The sequence below is a fragment of the Crocodylus porosus genome, unplaced genomic scaffold, assembly GCF_001723895.1.
Source record: "Crocodylus porosus isolate Cpor-Errol unplaced genomic scaffold, CroPor_comp1, whole genome shotgun sequence".
NCBI classification, from domain to species: Eukaryota; Metazoa; Chordata; order Crocodylia; family Crocodylidae; genus Crocodylus; species Crocodylus porosus.
In genome coordinates, this window is record NW_017728943.1 from 29192337 (window position 1) to 29209846 (window position 17510).

Consider the following 17510-nt stretch of genomic DNA (forward strand, 5'->3'; position numbering starts at 1 on the left):
CACTAGGGGGGACCAGAAGTGTTTGGGAGAGACCTTGTTTCCCCTAGCGCCCCCTGGCATAACAAGGAATAATGGCCACAAGTTGTTGGAGAGTAGGTTTAGATTAGACATCCATAAGAACTACTTCACTGTCAGGGCGGCTAGGATCTGAAACCAACTTCCAGGGGAAGTGGTGCTGGCTCCTACCCTGGGGGTCTTTAAGAGGAGGATTGATGCCTACCTGGCTGGAATCATTTGAGCCCAGTTTTTCTTCTGCCCAGGTGGGAGGTCAGACTTGAAGATCTACAAGATCCCTTCCAACCCTACTGCTATGATTCTATGATTTGGAATAGGAATATAAAGAGAGTAGATATGTGTGCATACACACAGATATGAATCCTAATTCTTTACTCAGTGGAGATTTGTAAGTCACTCAAGGTCCATTTGACTTCAGTGTGGAGAGTAAATTCTTCTGGGAAGACTCAAAACATCCCACCACATAGGCTCTTGTAGTGCTTCACTGAGTGGAGTGTCACTTACCTATACACAACTGAATATATGTATGTTACAGAAATGTTTTAATTTTATGGAAGGAGTTCATTATGTATGTGCTTCATTTTTGTAGGGGAAGTAGGTGGGTGGGAAGAGAATGATACAATTTTCTCACAATGGGAGACTCTAGTCTTTTCCTGTGGGGAAGGGGGCTTTAAAAGGTAGATCAGGGTAGGCAATGCTTTTTGGCCTGTGCCGAAAAACACCACAATGCCCACTTCGGAAGGTGCCAGAGTGCTGGCATGGCAGAAAAACAAAATGAGGGCAAGGGGTACATGGCAGGATGCCCTGCTTGTACCCCTTGCCCCACACCAAAAGCCCCTGCCCCCCAGCCCTGCTGCCCCTCACTCCCCACCCAAAGCCCCTTGTCCCACAGTCTGGGCTCTGTGGCTGCCAGCAGCTACCCCAGCTCTGGGTAGCTGCTGGAGCCCGGGCTGCTCCCAGCAGGGCTTGCAGTGTCCCAGCTGCCTGCTGGGAGCAGCCCAGGGTCTGGCTGGCAGCAACTCCTCAGAGCTGGGGCCAGCTTCAGCTGGGAGGCTCCAAACAGCTGTGCCGGGCTCTGGTATCAGCACATGCACCCACGCGTCGGAGTGGGTGGTACTTGAGGCAGCGCAGCCTTGGTCTCTGCCCTGCTTCTGGCACAGAAGTAATGAGCCTGGCACAGCTGTTTGTAGCCAGCCCGGGCTCTGGGCAGCTGCAGCAAGCAGCAGGCAGAATGCAAACAGCTGCACCGGGCTCATCACCTCCGTGCCGGGAGCAGGGGAGAGACCGGGGCTGCGCTGCCTTGGGCTCCTCCCTCACTGCCCAGTCCAACACACACCTGTACATGCCGGTATGGAGCTGATGCCGGAGCCCAGAACAGCTGTTTGGAACCTCCCGGCTGCAGCCAGCCCTGGCTCTGGGGAGCTGCTGCCAGCCGGGATCCCAGGCTGCTCCCAGCAGGCAGCTGGGATGCTGCAAGCCCTGCTGGGACCAGCTTGGGCTCTGTCGCTAGCAGCAGCTACCTGGAGCCGGGGCTGGCCATGGCATGCCAAGCAAAATGGCCTTGTGAGCCAAGCTCGGCACATGTGCCAGGGGTTGCCGACCCCTGAGCTAGATTAAACATGCAGTCTATTCTGCAGAAGAGATATATTCATTGAGACTTTGCAGATGCTTATGGTTGCAACAACTCTTCTCTCTTCCCTACACAGCCATAGGGTTTAACAATAATTCTTGACACAAGTGTTCAAATCCATGTGAGACTTCTGCTACAGGAACCCTGACCATGAATCCTCCTCCTTCTTTTGCCAAACTTACCTCTGATCCATGGGACCTGTCAGGATGGAGTTGGAAAAGAGGATATTTATTAGCCCATTCATTGATGATAGAGGATAAAAGATTTGTCTGAATAATTTGTTGGATGGGCTGTTGGCAAGGTAATAGTCATCCTTGGAGTGCTTCAGAAATATTCTAGTTCCATTGGTGATCCAAAACAACATACCATCTATAAAGTCTGCTACCCTGACTGGTGAGGTGTGCTCCACACTCAATTCAAAGAAGGTGATGATTGGTTTGTAATGTGAGTAAAATTTCTAATTAAATAATCCTCTATTCTTCCAACCAAAATGCCAGGCACAGTATTACTCCTATTGATTGTACTACTGCCTTGAAGAATGAGTACACCTGAAATCAGTAGAATTAGAGGATCATAGAAAGGTAGGGCTGGAAGGGACCTAACAAGATGCTTAAAATGAAACGGATACTCAATAGCTTTACTGGATCAAGGTTATTATACTCAGCTCTGTGCAGAATTCAGTCCATTGAGGTTAAAAGAGAAAAATTACAAAAACACACCATTAATTCAATTGGAAATGGACTGTAAACTACCTGGTGATTTATGTCTTCCTTAAAAGTAGAGGAAGTATTTAGATAAGTATTTACTGGACATGTCTATGTTGTTGCATCAACAGATGTACTGGTAGAGTTAAAAACTGAAATCTTGTAGACAGCGGATTTTTGTAACGTATCTATGCATTTATTATCCAAGTCTATATCACCAGAGGTTTTTCCTGTTACAGTTTACTGACAGGTAAATCCACAGCATGAAGCACTAAGTCTTTGATCTCAGATGGTGTTGTCATGGTAGACATCTATTATTTGCCCTGGGAAGCCAAATCTCAGCTGGATGTACTAGTTCTAATTAGGGATGCTAGCAAAGCTTGTTGACCCATCAATATGCGTGTTTCAAAGAAGTTAGCATATGGCCTCTATATAAATCATTAGTTAGGTGCTAAGGGAATGGAAACCAGGGTACAGTTTGCACAGCAGTGAATATGTAGCAGATAGTTAAAATGCCTAACTATTGAGACTGTCAGCATAATCACTCTGCTCACATAACTGTTGGCTGTCATCTTTTAAGGCAATCAATATAAATGGTTATTTGTGCAAATCCACATTTACAGACCAAAGATTAGCACTGACAAATAAAAAACAAAACAAAGAAAAAGTCCAACAAGGTCTTAGCAATATATATAGGGGTTTTGCTGTTTAAACATGTCAAGTCTCTTTTTTAACGTAAAAAAGTGATGCAGCTTTCAGCACTTTACTTTGTTGGCTGTATCTTCAGGGGAACAAAAAAATCTTATGCTTTCCATCAAAATGGATATTGGACATAAACGCACACCAAGGTAACACACACCAAGGTTGAGATTTTCTGACTGATTACAAGCTGATCGATATCAATTGCTTAAAGAAAATGAACTCATCAGTAATTTAAAATTTGGTGACCACTGGGTCCAGCCCAGCACTAAGGAGCACTGAGGAAAATAGGTTTGTACTTGAAAAGTCTGATTAATAACTTTTGGACTTCATTATTTTACATTTGAAAAGGAATACTGATAAAAAGCAAAAGTCTTTTGTTTAATAGTCCTAAATAATATATTGGATTTTGACAGAAGAAATAAAGATAAATACCCTATTCCCAGCACCCCATGCAGAGTTTGAAGAGCTAAGCCTGTTTAAATGCTTTATTACCCTCTAGGCCAATTGTACTGTTTTTGTTTTTGAAAGTCAACATATTCTTTTTTTATTCAGATCAGTGGTGAAGGAGTAAGAAAAATATATAGAAGAAAAAAATTTAAAAGAGTGAAGAAAGAAAGTGTTTCAGACAGAAGAAAGTTTCCTTGTAGATTTTGTTTGTGATTATCTTCTTTTGGTGTGGTGTCATCACAAGCACATCTGCACTTCTAAACTAATTCGTTTACGAGCTCCACAAACTCTGTTTCCAGCCATATGGGTTTAAACTACTTCTTTATAAATGTCAGACTTCATACTCTAGAACACAATTGCAAATGACATGTTGTTACCATGACTGCATGTTCTTGTCTAAGTATTTGCTTTACAAGACGAAACAAAGTCATGTTTCTACTACCCAGAGGTACTAACCGACATAACTGTACTGACTTCACACTAGCAAAGGGTCTAACCTTAATTCCTGTTTTACATATGATTACTGGCTTATTTGATACAGGTAGTGTTCTGCGTTTTCAGCTTTTATTGAAGAAAAAAAAAATAAAACAGGAATTTTTCAGGTTTTATTTACCAAACATAAAAACTGAGGTGGAATCGGGATAAAAGGAAGAACAGAAAAAAATAAATCCGTTTAAATCAGGGAAAATAATCATATGTTCCCATGGCGGTGAGGGAGAGAGGGAGTAAGGCTGGGACTAGGGAAGGGGCAGGGAGAGGGGCGTGGCGCAGCGTGTTGGCTGCTCCTGGGCCTGCAGCAGGGAGCAAAATGGAGGGAGCTGTCAGTGGGTGTGGGGCAGGGGCACGGTTCTTGCTGCTACATGCACCCTGGGAGGGCTGGGGGCTGAGCCAGGCTCTTCCTGGGGGGGCAAGTGCCCCCGGATCTGTGTGTAGGACAAGAGCAGACTGCTGCTGTAGGCTGAGACCAGTGTTGGCACCGGGCTTTTCCTGGTGCTGGGGGTGGGCGGCAGCCTGCTCTTGTCTTGCATGCAGATCTGGGCACATACACTCCTTGGGAAGAGCCCAGTGCATCCCCCCAGCCCACAGCCCTTCCAGGATAGTAAGAGCCATGCCCTGTACCCACTGACTTACAGTTCCCTCCACAGCTGGCATTGGCCATTCCCAGGGCTGCTGCAGCATGGGCTGGGATGAGTGGGAACAAGTGGAGCCCCAGAGGGTGCAAGGCACAGTGCAGTTGGTCCCCACTCACCCCAGCCCCTGCTGCAGTGGCCCTGGGAGTGGCCAGCACCAGCTGCCTGCAGCTGCTGGACTGTGCCATGCCCCAAACCCCCCGAGGCTCCACTTGTCCTTACTCACTCCAGCCCCTGGGCTGCACTGTACCATGGTGCAGGCAGCTGGTGTCGGCTGCTCCTGGGAGTATTGCAGCAGGGGCTGGGGTGAGTGGGAACAAGCAGAGCCCCAGGAGGCACAGGGCATGGCACAGCTTGTCCCCACTCACCCCAGCCCCTGCTGCAGCATCTGCAGGAGTGGCTGATGCCAACTGTCTGCAGCTGCTGGGCAGTGCTGGACCCCGAACTCCCTGGGGCTCCACTTGTCTTGACTCATCCAAACGCCTGCTGCAGCAGCCCTGGGAGCAGCCGACACCACCTGCTTGCACCACGGCATGGCGCAGCCCAGGGGCTGGAGAGAGTGGCACATGGCCAGATGTGGAAGGGGGGGGCCCAACCCTAGCACCGGCACCTCCTGCTCCACCTGGAGTCAGAGCCGAAAGCCCCACGCCCCCAGGCAGTGATCCAGCCCCATGGGCCCATGTGGAGCAGCTGGGTGTAAATCAGTAATAATGGGTGTAAATCAGTAAAAACTGACTACTTTAATTTAAAAAAAATTGGAATTTATCGGTGAAAATTGGTAAAAATGGTAAAATCTGGCTAAAAGAAATTGGTAAAAACTGAAAACACAGAACACTAGATACAGGATAACTAGCCATGTGATAACTAAGCTGTTTCTGAGAAGCCATCATCTAGCTCATCACAGTCCTGAGATTTGTCACTTGATCTCTTGTGCCCCTTCAAGACCAGAAACCCACGTCTTCAATTCATATTTCTCCTTTTTCTTTTTTCTGAATTCTTGCCAGACCTTCATCAGCCATAATAAACGTTGAGTCCCAGAAACTCATTTTAAACCAAGCTAAAGGGGCTAGTCAATGCCAAGACAACTACAGAAGATGAATCCTTTTTTTTTTTTCTCCTTTCATCCTTTGACATCGTCCTGTCTCATACAGACTTTCAGAAAGGTCTTAACATCAGCTGTGGGCACCTGTCAGGCTATAACAGGAGCAATGCTGGTGCTGGGGATAGAAAGTCTATGTGTGGGTGGGGGTGTGGAAGGGAGGCAGGGAGGCAAGGATTAAGGTAAACATGGTCTTGTAGTTCATTTTGCTTTTAAATGAGCTCCAAATAAATGATCAAAGGTAAACATAAATAAATAAACACTGCAGAAAGTATTAAAAAGACAATGGAACTCCTCATCTCAACAGAGAAGCACCTTGAAAGCTCAATGTAGCATTGAGCTCACTCTAGATTGAGAAAATACACTTTGAACGCAGGAAGAGAAACCCTATATGAAAACTTGAGCCCTGGCAATAGAGGACAAAAACCTGAACCCAGGCTCTACCCATATACAAAATGAGATGGAGTCCTTGACACAATGAACTAACCCTCTGGGACAAGTGAAGCCGATCCATACATGAAATAGCTGTGTGAAAATTGCATTTTTTTCATTGTTTCTGATTTTGCATAATGTAGTATAAATCCTGATCTCAGTGGCTTCATTGGAGCCAGAATTTCACATTCCATTTGTTTATATTTATCTTCAGCTTTGACATATTGCTATGAGCTAGACCTTAAAATCTTATCATTTGGAATACCCTTTTTGCATTTAATCTTCATTTGGACATGTATTCTGCACCTGTCATTTTGCCCATGTATAGAAATGAATGTTTTTGCTGCTTGGGATCCTAGCATTTTAAACCTCCAGCATTAATCCCTAACTCCATAATTTTATGAAATGCCAGCTGCTAGTATCCCATTACAAATGAAGTGTGTCAGGTGGAGGGAGGCAGCAAGCCAAAGTCTGGTATATCATGTTGCTTGTTCTGGCTGGATTGCTGCCTTGCTTTGGCCAATGTAAAAACTCTCAGGACTAGTGAGACTGTTGAAGAGAAAAAAAAATCAGCCCCAACAGAAGTACTATTTGTATTGTGTTTCATATTAGCTTCCCAGTAGTCCTTACATTCAGTGTTGTAGGTTCATGGAATTATAGAAATTGCTTTCCTTCTGTGCCTAGAATATTGATGCAGCAGCTCCAGTTCAAAATTCCTCCAATAGTTTGCTTAGTAACAGTATATTTTCATTAATAACAGCTTACGAGTTATAATGGAGACCAGGGGGATTTCTGTGTGTTTGGTTTTGGTTATTGGCAAACCTAAACATTATGTCATAATATTTCTCTGTTTATTTCTTATAAAATAATTTAAAGCTCAAATATTTAGAAATGTGGAGGAAATGTGTGATATTTCCGCCTAATTTTTCTGACTGTTCTTCCTGGACATATTTTAGGAAAGCTATTTGTAAATGTGATACTTGATATGTATTGTGGCATTTGTTGCTTTATGCCTCAGGAGTGGGTGGAGGAAGTGTGGAACTACTCTAGGAAGAGAGAGGGAGAAGTCACCAGTCAGTTGCAGCTGTCTTCATCATGTATACTGCATCACACCAATTTGGGATAAAACAGCAATTGGGATGACTGGAAAGGAATATGCATGTGGAATCCTAGTGATCCAGCATAAAGCAGAGGGTGAAGAGGGATTAGCTGTTGTTTTAGACTGTGGGCTTGATTAGTGCCTGTGAAAAGTGACCTGTTATCAGGATGAAGTGTGAGCAAATTCCATTCTGCCCAGTCCCTGCCCAGTCCCTGCCTAGTTCCATATGTTCGTTTGCAATCTTTGTGCAGAAATTTTCAGCTGAAAGAACCATGCCATGCAACAGATGTCATGTTAGTTATAAATTATATCTGACTGGGGCAGTTTTCTCCCCTGATAATACCCAAGTAAATTCTTTTTTTCTGTGTTTCTTATTCTGACAACTTTCAAAATGTTAAACACAAAAAGAACTTTTAAGATAATTAATACTTAAATGTATTATACTTTAATTTACAAATAGCTATAAATGATTGGGAACTAGTAGGTAATTTAGTACATGTGGTAGTACTTTGTGAGGTCCAAGAATAGTTCCATGATCTCTAATGATTCCATAAATTATTTGATGAAACTCCTGGCATGTGCAGCAGTCTCAACAGAATTCAGCATATTGGTTTATAAATTACTAAAGATTTAAAAATTCAGTTTATCAAAAGTAAGAAAAATAAATTTTGATGTAGTAGGCCAAAGCCAACTCTGAGACTACAGACCTGCTTATATATTTATAAAACAGAATGTATTTGATGCTACCTGTCTGTCTCCATTGATCAAGTTAATAACACTCATTGAATTCATGATTATGTAGTTGACAATGTATTTACCCATAAGCATGAACACATCATGAACCACAGTTCCTACTTGCCAAAATAGCTTTCTTGTTTAACTGTGCATCAGACTAATTAGCACCATATAGTTTGGTTAGATCTGCAATCCTTTGTGGTAGTAAATTATATATATGTATTGCTGAAAATACATGCACAAGTACATGAGTATCATTTATTAACATAAAGACATACTACATAGATAGAGATATAAATACACATATACCTAACTTTCTGTCTAGCTACCTGTCTGTCTAGTATGGCTTTATGTTAAAAATAATCATTTATGTCTTTCACTTTCTAGGAGGCTTGTGGGAAAAGTTCCTGCCGGGTTTTTTTCCATTGAGAAATCAGTGTGTGGTGTTTTGTTTTGGTCTTTTTTGTTTGTTGTGTTTTTTGTTGTTGGGGTTTTTTTTGTTCTTGGGGTTGAGGAAGAGATTATCAAAGATTTTCCTTTTATGCTTTAGAGCAAACAGGGCTAGCAACAGTTTCCTTTGGTGTCCATATATAGCCCCAGGCACATGTTCATTTAATGGCACAATGCAATCTGATCCCCAATCCCACCAGTTGTGCTGCCTGCCATGCCACATATGCATGGAAATAGGCATGATTCTTGGGACTGGTGATCAGATCTCATTGTGCCATTACTGTTTGCCCAGGCTCCCCCTACACTGGCAGATTGAAAGGTGAGGAGTGCTTGTGAGTCTGTCTGGGGCTCACAATTAGCTGATTGTCAGCTGTTAGCCCCTGAGACCACACCAGGGACTGGACCTGGCTTCAATGTGGGAAGCTCATGGAAGATGCCTCAGCCGATATTTAAAGTTCTCTGGAAGTACCCAGGGAGTTTTAAAAAGCTTGGCTGCAACTCAGCTGTAGGCATGTTCTTTAAAGCTCCTCATGTGCCCATGGTGCCTCCAGAAATTGGCGGGGGAGAGGGAAAGAGGAGCATCAGGTCTTCAAGTTTTGGCAGGTGATAGGGAGAAGTGAGTACTCAGTAGAACCAGAAACTATTATAAAGTAGTTGTTAGGTCACTGATTGATTTAATTTCCCTGTTTTCTTCTTGTAGATATCGCCCAGTCTGGGTCCCTGTATGCACAGGGGAATGCTTTGTTTGATATCGGGGAAAATTTCAGGAATGTTTTAATGGAGCAGTTATGACCATCTGGAATTACCAGATGTTATGTTGTTCCTGGGTGTTTCCCTTATGATAATCATCTCAGCAATCAGTGTTTCCCTTATGATAATCGGTTCAGGTCCTTCGTTGATGCAGATCTGTCAGCAGACTTTGTCACCCTTGACTGAAGTTTGTAGCAAAGGTAAACAGAGTTGCTCCTAAACGGTTCCTTTTTTATTGGGAGGCCCTAGAATAGTAATGTAGTGTGAACAACTCTGAATATGCCAAAGAGTTCTTGCATGGTTCTAGTGTGCAACTCCTACTCAGATCCTATATACAGCCTTTATGGGAGATGTTGAGGCAATGTGGTTTCTAGGGATGCACCAATAGAGATTTTGTGGGCTGATACTGATAGCCAGTTTTTAAGGAGACATATCAGCTGATACCAATCCGATTTCCAGATTGCAGCTGGTAAGTCTGTTGTGGTGGACAGGGAGGGGGGAGGGAAGGGATGTGGGGGGCAGATTAAGGCCCCTGTGGTGAGGGAAGGAGTGGGGCTGGGGCAGGTGCTGCCCATTTGGGGCAGGGTCTGGGACAGAGCTGCAGCTTGTCCAGGGGGTGTTGTGAGGGGGGAAGCTCCTGCCGCTGCATGCAACCTGGGAGGGCATGGGCAGGGGGACATGGCAGGCTGGCACTGCTGGTTGGGTTGGGGCTGTGCTGAGCTCCTTCCAGCATGTGGGGGGGAGGGGTGGCTGGGCCAGGGCTGTGCTCGTGGCCGGTGCTGGCAGTGCTGGGAGGGAGGTTATGGGGTGGGGCTGCAGCCACCCCAGATTTCACTGTAGCCCCCCCATACATTTCCTCCCAGCACTGCTGCTACCTGCCCTAAGGGCAGCCCCCACACACCAGGAGCGCAGTCCTGAGTGCAGCCCTGCAGCTTAAGTGTAGCCCCCATGCGCCGGGAAGAGCCCAGTGCAGCCCCCACCCCCCCGCGTCTGCCCGACATCACGGCCCCCACCCACACAGACCCAAGGGCACACGTCTGCACATCTGGGCGGGACTCCGGGGGGGTGCTGATCTGCCCCCCCATGACCCTTTTCTCCCCCTTCCCTTTCCACCACAACAGACTTACCAACTGCATGCTGTTCTCCAAGCTACCGGGCTGTGCTCCTCTTTGCCTGCGTGCTGTGCTGCGGCTGCATGTATGCATGAGCATTTATCAGCCAAATTATCACCCATATTAAGCTGATTTCCGATACAATCAATTTTCTTTATATTGGTGCCAATCTAATATAAGACCTGTGAATCAGTGCACCTCTAGTGGGTTCTGGAGTATTTAGTATGTAGTTAATACCTCTACATTGTTGTTGAATCAGACACAGATGGCCATCAAGCAACTTTTCCAGTATGTTGTAGAGCTGGCACTCAGCTGATCAGACACAGGTGATGTTTGTTGGCTTGAGAAAAATAAGCAGAAGAAATAACAGGCTGTATGACAGAGTAGGCCAGTTGTTGTACTAGCATTGAAATAACTGTGTTCTCTTGTAGGCTTGTGTCTACTGCTTAACATTACACTACTGTAGGTGGGTGTTATGTTTTGATTTTCAGAATCACTGTTTTTGACCAATCAGACAGATTGGAACGATACATTTACTGAGCCACACCTAGCCTTAACTAGCTTTAGTATATTTGGTGCAGTTCATTCTGTCTCTCTCTCTCTGACGCACGTATGCATGTACATGTACATAGCTGAAACAGAGCTCATAATCTTTCCTCTTATGCACCCCATCTCTATTCTCAATCACTGTGGACAACTTTACCACCATCCAGGCACTGACTGGTGTCTTTGACTCAGATCTCTTTCCCTTTCTGGATCTTTACATCCAGGCTATGTCTAAACCTTCCTGTACAGTATCTCTTACATAAGATCTTTTCCTAACCATCACGATGCCTTGAACTCTCATCCAGGTTCCTGTGACTTTGCATCTCAGTGACTGAAACACTTTTTTCTCTAACTTTGACCAATGCAGTCTTGCCTGCGTACAGCTGTCCAGGAGGCTGTTGCCGAGATCATTCTTCCAGTCGATTGCTTTGACCATATTACTTCTTCTCACAAATCCCTCCACTGGCTTCACTTTCTGTACTACATTGAATGTAAGCTACTAAATGTCTGCATTTTCACAGCCTTTTTCAGCCTATCATCACTCTGCTTAGTACCTCTTGGTCTTTACGAAGAAATTGACTCCTGACTTTGATTAGCTCAGAGTGCCAACCTTCATTGCTTGCTAGTTAAATTTCCAAATGAACACCTTGGCGCTTTCTTTTGTACAGACTGTCACACTTTCTCTCATTTTCTATAACCCCCTTGTCTGCTGTATTATGAACAGGTTCTATGTCACTGTAGCTTTCTGTTCTCTATTCTGAATTGCAGTTTCTCTGCTAAAATGTATGGTCTTCTCTAAAGGAAAAGTGAAATAAAAGCAATTAAAGTCAGTTCACATTTATTCTGGAAAGCTTACAAATACAGCAGTATTGTTCAGCTGCTGCTTTGTGATCATTATTAGTTATCTCGGATGCTTTAGGAATGTTAACATTTATCCTGACACACAGCAATGGGGAATGGTATTCATGATCCATAGTTTCCAACCTGTGTTTGCCATGACTTTTCTTTTTTTCTGCAAAGGCTGGAAACAGACTTTACCTTTGTGCCACCATAAAAAGGCACAAAGGCCAAGCAAACAGATGTCCATGCCCCTTGCTACGCCACTAATGCCCTGAATTATGGCCACACAAATAGCTGGTGTGAGTTTGTGCTGCTTTTTTGTGGCTGATGCCTGCATGCTTTACGGTTGTATAACCTGGGCAGCCCAGAGCACTCTGCAGCCTCCCTGGCAAGTGCTTTTGGTGCCTCAGTAGCCTGATCTTGTGTGACCTGGGAAGTCCCATTCTGTGAAGTCCTAGGAATGCCTGCCTGGGTTCCCTCATTTGCAGATGCATGCCCTGGCAAGGATATCGTGCTTCTCTGCACCAGTTCAAGGTGCACCTCAGCAAATGTGGGACCCAGGGCTCTCCTGTTTGCAGTGGTGCACCCCAAGTCAGGTGCAGCAATATGATACACATGCTGGGGGAATCTGCGGGGGAATCCTGGAGTATATATCTGCAAGCAGAGAACACAGGGTTACCCCCATTACCAACTGTCCTCCAGGATAAGGCCCCTAAAGCCCCTAGTGGCTGGGCCCAACCCTGTGGGACAATTGGTGACATATGTATCACTCAGTGAAGTAGATCAGTTGTGCCAGGATGTGGATGTGTCCCAGCACAGCTGATCCTGTTCTAAGGAAAACATCTGTTTGTAGCCAAAGAAGCATATACGTAGTGTTTTACTATGGAAGATTTAGCAAAGGTGTAACTGAATCTAGTTCTTATAGGTTTCTTTTGATACCACAGATTTCTGGACTTTCAAAGGGATGTTTTACCTTGTGTGGTTTTCAGGACATGAAACCAGGATTTATATTGATCTTTCTTTTGTTTCATTATTTTACAGAAGGAAGAGTTTCCCAGCACATCTGTCTTATCAGATCACTGTTTATCCAGCCAATTGAGAACTATTTTGGTAAGTTACTTGCTTGTAGATTAGATATTACAACTAATTTATTAGAAGCTGCAAAGACAGCATTACTGGTTTTCTACTTCATTTGGTTAATGTAAAATGTATGTTTAGGATGCATTGCTGTTTTGAATTAATCCATTCTTATATAAGAGGACATATTCCTAACTCCATGCAAATTGTCTTGTACCCTGTACAGCTACACTGAGCAAGAATAGGGGTAGATAAAGTTTCCCAGGTAGTCAGGATCTAAACTAAACAGGGCATTGTAAGCCATTGTCAACAGCATGAATGACACTGGGGAATGATAGGAAGCCAGTGTAGTCCTTGGGAACAACTGTCATGTGTTGCATGTTATTTATGTCATTAAGCAGTCAGTCATCTGTGTTCTGTAGTAACTGAAGTCTGAGTATTTCTGAGAAATATTTAGCGGTCATGAAAGCATAGATGACATTGATGGAGCGAGAGGTTTAATCATTGTGGAATACTGGTTCCCAGACTATGGTTTCTGGACTGTTTGTTCTCTGCAAGGCTGTGTGTGGTTGGTAGTCTGTGGATTGCGTCAGACTACCCTTGACCCTAATCATATCCTTTCCCTCATTTCCCCTGCCCTTTCCCTTCTTTTCTTTAATTTAAGTTTGACAAGGGCACATGTTGGTCCATGAGAAATTTTGAGGATTGGCTGTGGTCTGTTAGTCCAGAAGGCTTTGGAACCACAAGCACAGAAAATGGAAAAACAGATTTCTATGCAAAAATATCACCTGGAGACCCATCTACTATTTTAACAACACTGCCAAAAGTTTGCAATCTACCTTTATAAATAGAGGGGCAACATCTCTATGGCACCTGCATGACCTCTCTGTGTTCATCATACCTCATTTCCTTCAGGAGAAAGCTGAGGTCACTGAGTATGGATCGGGTCATCCATTCAGTCCTGACTAAAACCAAGTCAGAGACCTCTACATTTTAATCTACTGACCTTGCAATGTGAATTTGACCCTGTTAGTTCCTTGAGTTGCTGGGGTGAAAAAACTATAGGAATAATACTAATAATGTGGCTTACTGCTGGAAGGGCTCCTCTTGCCTAGTCTCTCTAAACTTATTGCAACAGAACCAGAATAGTAGTTTCTCACCCTTTTCAGTTATCATATAGTGCATGTTATCCATGTGAGGAATCTCAAGATACAGTGCAAATCTCACTTACTACCTCAAAAAGTATCCCCAGCCAGAGGGGGAAGAAATTCAATGTGTTTTTTTAAAACAAATTCTTATGATCATATTGGGGGGAAATGACTGGCCAGTCTTCCAGGTGATTCTCAAACCATTCCTCAGTCTTTCCCCCAGATTAAGTCCCTGGGTGCCCTGTAAAAGCCTAAACCACAAATGATTTTGACTGGTTCTCCTCTGATTATTCCACTAAATCTCAGTGGAGAGATTAGAAAGGAGCTCAGTAATAAACGTCCCTACTGTCACCAGCATTACTAAGACAATCTGTATTAATGGACTAAAGCTCATGAAAAAGGTGGCCACAAATAGTATCTATCATATTAATTCATCTTTGTTGTTGCTGTTGACTGTTAGTAGTAGTACTATTACTAGTACTGTTTCTGCTGTTGTCACTGATTGGCTGTCAATATTACCAACAATATATAATGTTCTTTATGAATGTATAGGAACACACAGTCATCACTTAGATTGCCTACAACCTAACGACACTCACCAAAATCACGCAGATAGAAGTCTGACAGTACCAGGAGTAGAATGCACAAGGCCAAATGACCACTGTTCTCTTCTAATTAACTACACTGACCACAAGACCACATTTTCTAATTCAAGGCTATCAAACATCCAGCCCATGGTGCTGCTCCATCTGGCTTGCTGGGCTACCAGTGGGTCATGGAATCTGGGAATGTGACTAGAGGTGGGCAGGGTCTGCCACATAATCAGGGGCCCCAAGACCCTGGGGAACACGGCTCTCAGTGGCAGGGGACAAATAAGGGTTGTGCTGACATGGCTCCGCACACCTTGTGGCTGCTCGAACCACCACAACTTGTGCTGCCTGTACTACAGCAATCTGCCTGGCCTGTGGCTGCTTGTCTGTTGCTGTCATTGCTATGGTTGCTGCCACTGAAGAGCCCTGTGGTCTAATTCTAGCCTAGACACAGGGCATTTGACACTCCTGCTCTGTTGAATGTTTAGTCATAATTCCTGTCACATATCCAGTGCCTGTGCCTGATGCTCCCAAAGTTATGGTTTTCAGATTTATTGGATGAAGAAAAACAAATTAATCCGAATTTCCATAGTATAGCAAACAATCTAAAGAACCACATTCTTAGACTTCAGCAGATATCATTATCAGGCAGCCCATCGCAAATATATTGAATTGGATATTGCATATTACATACTGAGCTGGGATGCTAACGGAAAAATCTGCTCTCCAAGCACATCACTGAAATCAATCCTCTTTATAGATAACACAGAGCTTAAAACAAATCTAAGGTACAAATGGTCTAAAGCACCATGGGTAACATTGTCAAAATTGTCTACATGACTTAAGTCACATCAGCGTTCAACTTCAGCCTTTTAGATGCTCTGAAAAATATTATTGACTCTTTTGAAATACCAAATAAACAAAAACCCACCCCATATGGACTTTAGAGGACCTTGGAGGAGAAAACTAAAAAGCTATCATGTTTTATTCTGGAGCATGATTATATTAGGTGCCCAGCCAAGTAAATTATTTTTAGTATGTATATAACCTCTGATTTTTTAAATAAAACGTAATCTTTGGTTATTTAAAATTCAGAATATTAAAAACAATTAACTTCAAGTTTGGTTTATTATAAAATAAAAACTATTACTAAGGAAAGAAAACTAAATAAATAGTTATAAATGCAAAGTATAGTGTCCGAATCTAGAATTGTACCTTTGAAACAGTTCTGGGTCCCATGAAGGCCATTCTTAATAGACTGCAGATCTCATATTAACCTTTACTGAAGAGCAAATATTAGGCTTTAAAGTTTTTATGCTCCATTTTTTTTAAACCAGAAAGCCTATTCAAACATCCCTTGACAAGAACACTTTGCAAGCATAAAAGCTTGCTAAGCAGGTTTAGTCTTTGCATTAGAGGTACTAGTTGAGAGGTTCTTCATATTATACACAACATTGTGCGATGGTTGAGATCTCTTTAGTAGAATTATTGGTTCCATAAAAATACTTTGGAAGCAGTGTTTGCTATTTACTAGGGATACTGTTGTCAAATTAACATTGTCAAAATTCCATATGGACCCACCATTGATATCCTAATGTCAGGGTGTACTTTTCAACATCTCTAACAGGTATTGGCAGATAGATTTTCAAGCTCTGTCTTCATCTTTGCATTCTAGGAATGCACTTGCTTTGGCCGTATCATCACTCAAGTAGTGCTACATTTGTTTGGCCTGGCCAGCACAACCTCTACATAAAAATAAAATGGTTTCTGAGACCATATAACAGGCAGTTGTACCACAGTCTAGCTTTGGTTTGCTTTGAGATGGGCCACCTATTGTGCTGAACTCCATCACTGCAATACCAGAGCTAATAGATAATAATAGCATAATATTCTCAGTGCCCCAATTACAGCTTCATTTGCTCAACTACATGATCCTCTTGCAGGAGAGCAGAGAGAGATAATTATGGTAGAAGTCACTTGCAAATATCACCATGCACTGAACTGCAAGCTAATTTTCATACCACTCTGGTCACTAGTGTCACTGAGGAGGTGATCAACATCCTCCTAGTAGATCAGAAAACCACATGCAGACATCAGTGGCCATCTGGAGAGAGGAGAAAGAGCCAGATGGACTCTCAGAGAATATTTTGTCAGATACCTAGGGTCCGGACAACTAAATGTTATGAGCTGCAGGCAATGGTGAAAAAACAATTCAGGGACATTGTATTCTAAGGGGTGGATGAAGATTACCATATTGTTAATATTTCATTTCTAGTTTTTCACTGTGTATTTGTAACCATGTCACTCCCAAACATGTGACAGAATATTACCACATCCCCAGGCAGGTGCAAAAGCCAAAATAGTTCTTATTCTACTGTCACTACCCTACTAAGCAATAGGAAGTCATACAGTATGTATGCATGTGCTTGGGGTACCTGGGATACTTGGGGGAAGGTTAAGGTGAGAGAGAGTTAAAGTGTAGGGAGTGAAAGTTGCCAGAACTGGGATTAGAACCAGTGCACTAGATAGAAGCTGCCGAAGGATTTGAGGCTTGGGGTTACTTAAGGTCAAGTGGCCCCAAGGTTACTCAGGTTCACTGGTGCAAGGAGAAAAGCCCAGTGGCAATGAGGAGACAGCCAGGAAGGAGAGAGAGGCAGAAACCTGGGAGCTGGGGCTGGAAACTGGCAGACAGGTGAGGGATTGGCTGGGGGGGGAGACAGCCAGGAAAGAAACTGAGGCAGAAACCTGGGAGCTCAGGGGAAAAGGCAGTGGGGATAAGACAGTGCCAAAGAATCAGGGGGCTTGGAGGCAGAGAGGAGCTCAAGACAGGTGCTGGAGGTGGTGGTGAGGGAGAAATGAGACAGAAGTTAGAGGGGTGAGGAGTAGAGACTGGAGCAGGGCTGGAACTATAGCAAAGCCAAACCCAACTCAGGGGTCCAGATAACAGTTTTATTAAACAGACAACACACTACACAGCCCCATGAAGTTATTGGTACACACACAC

At 43.7% G+C, this 17510-nt stretch overlaps 1 protein-coding gene across 3 annotated transcripts in view; it reads left to right on the forward strand.

Annotated features, from left to right (window-relative positions):
- The window catches only part of PLCB4 (phospholipase C beta 4), a 315512-nt gene that overhangs the window by 91159 nt on the left and 206843 nt on the right, over window positions 1-17510 (forward strand). For all 3 annotated transcript variants that reach the window (XM_019549095.1, XM_019549097.1, XM_019549098.1), the window contains exon 2: window positions 12733-12801. The gene's annotated coding sequence lies outside the window, so the exon portion shown is untranslated. The remainder of the gene's footprint in view (window positions 1-12732; window positions 12802-17510) is intronic.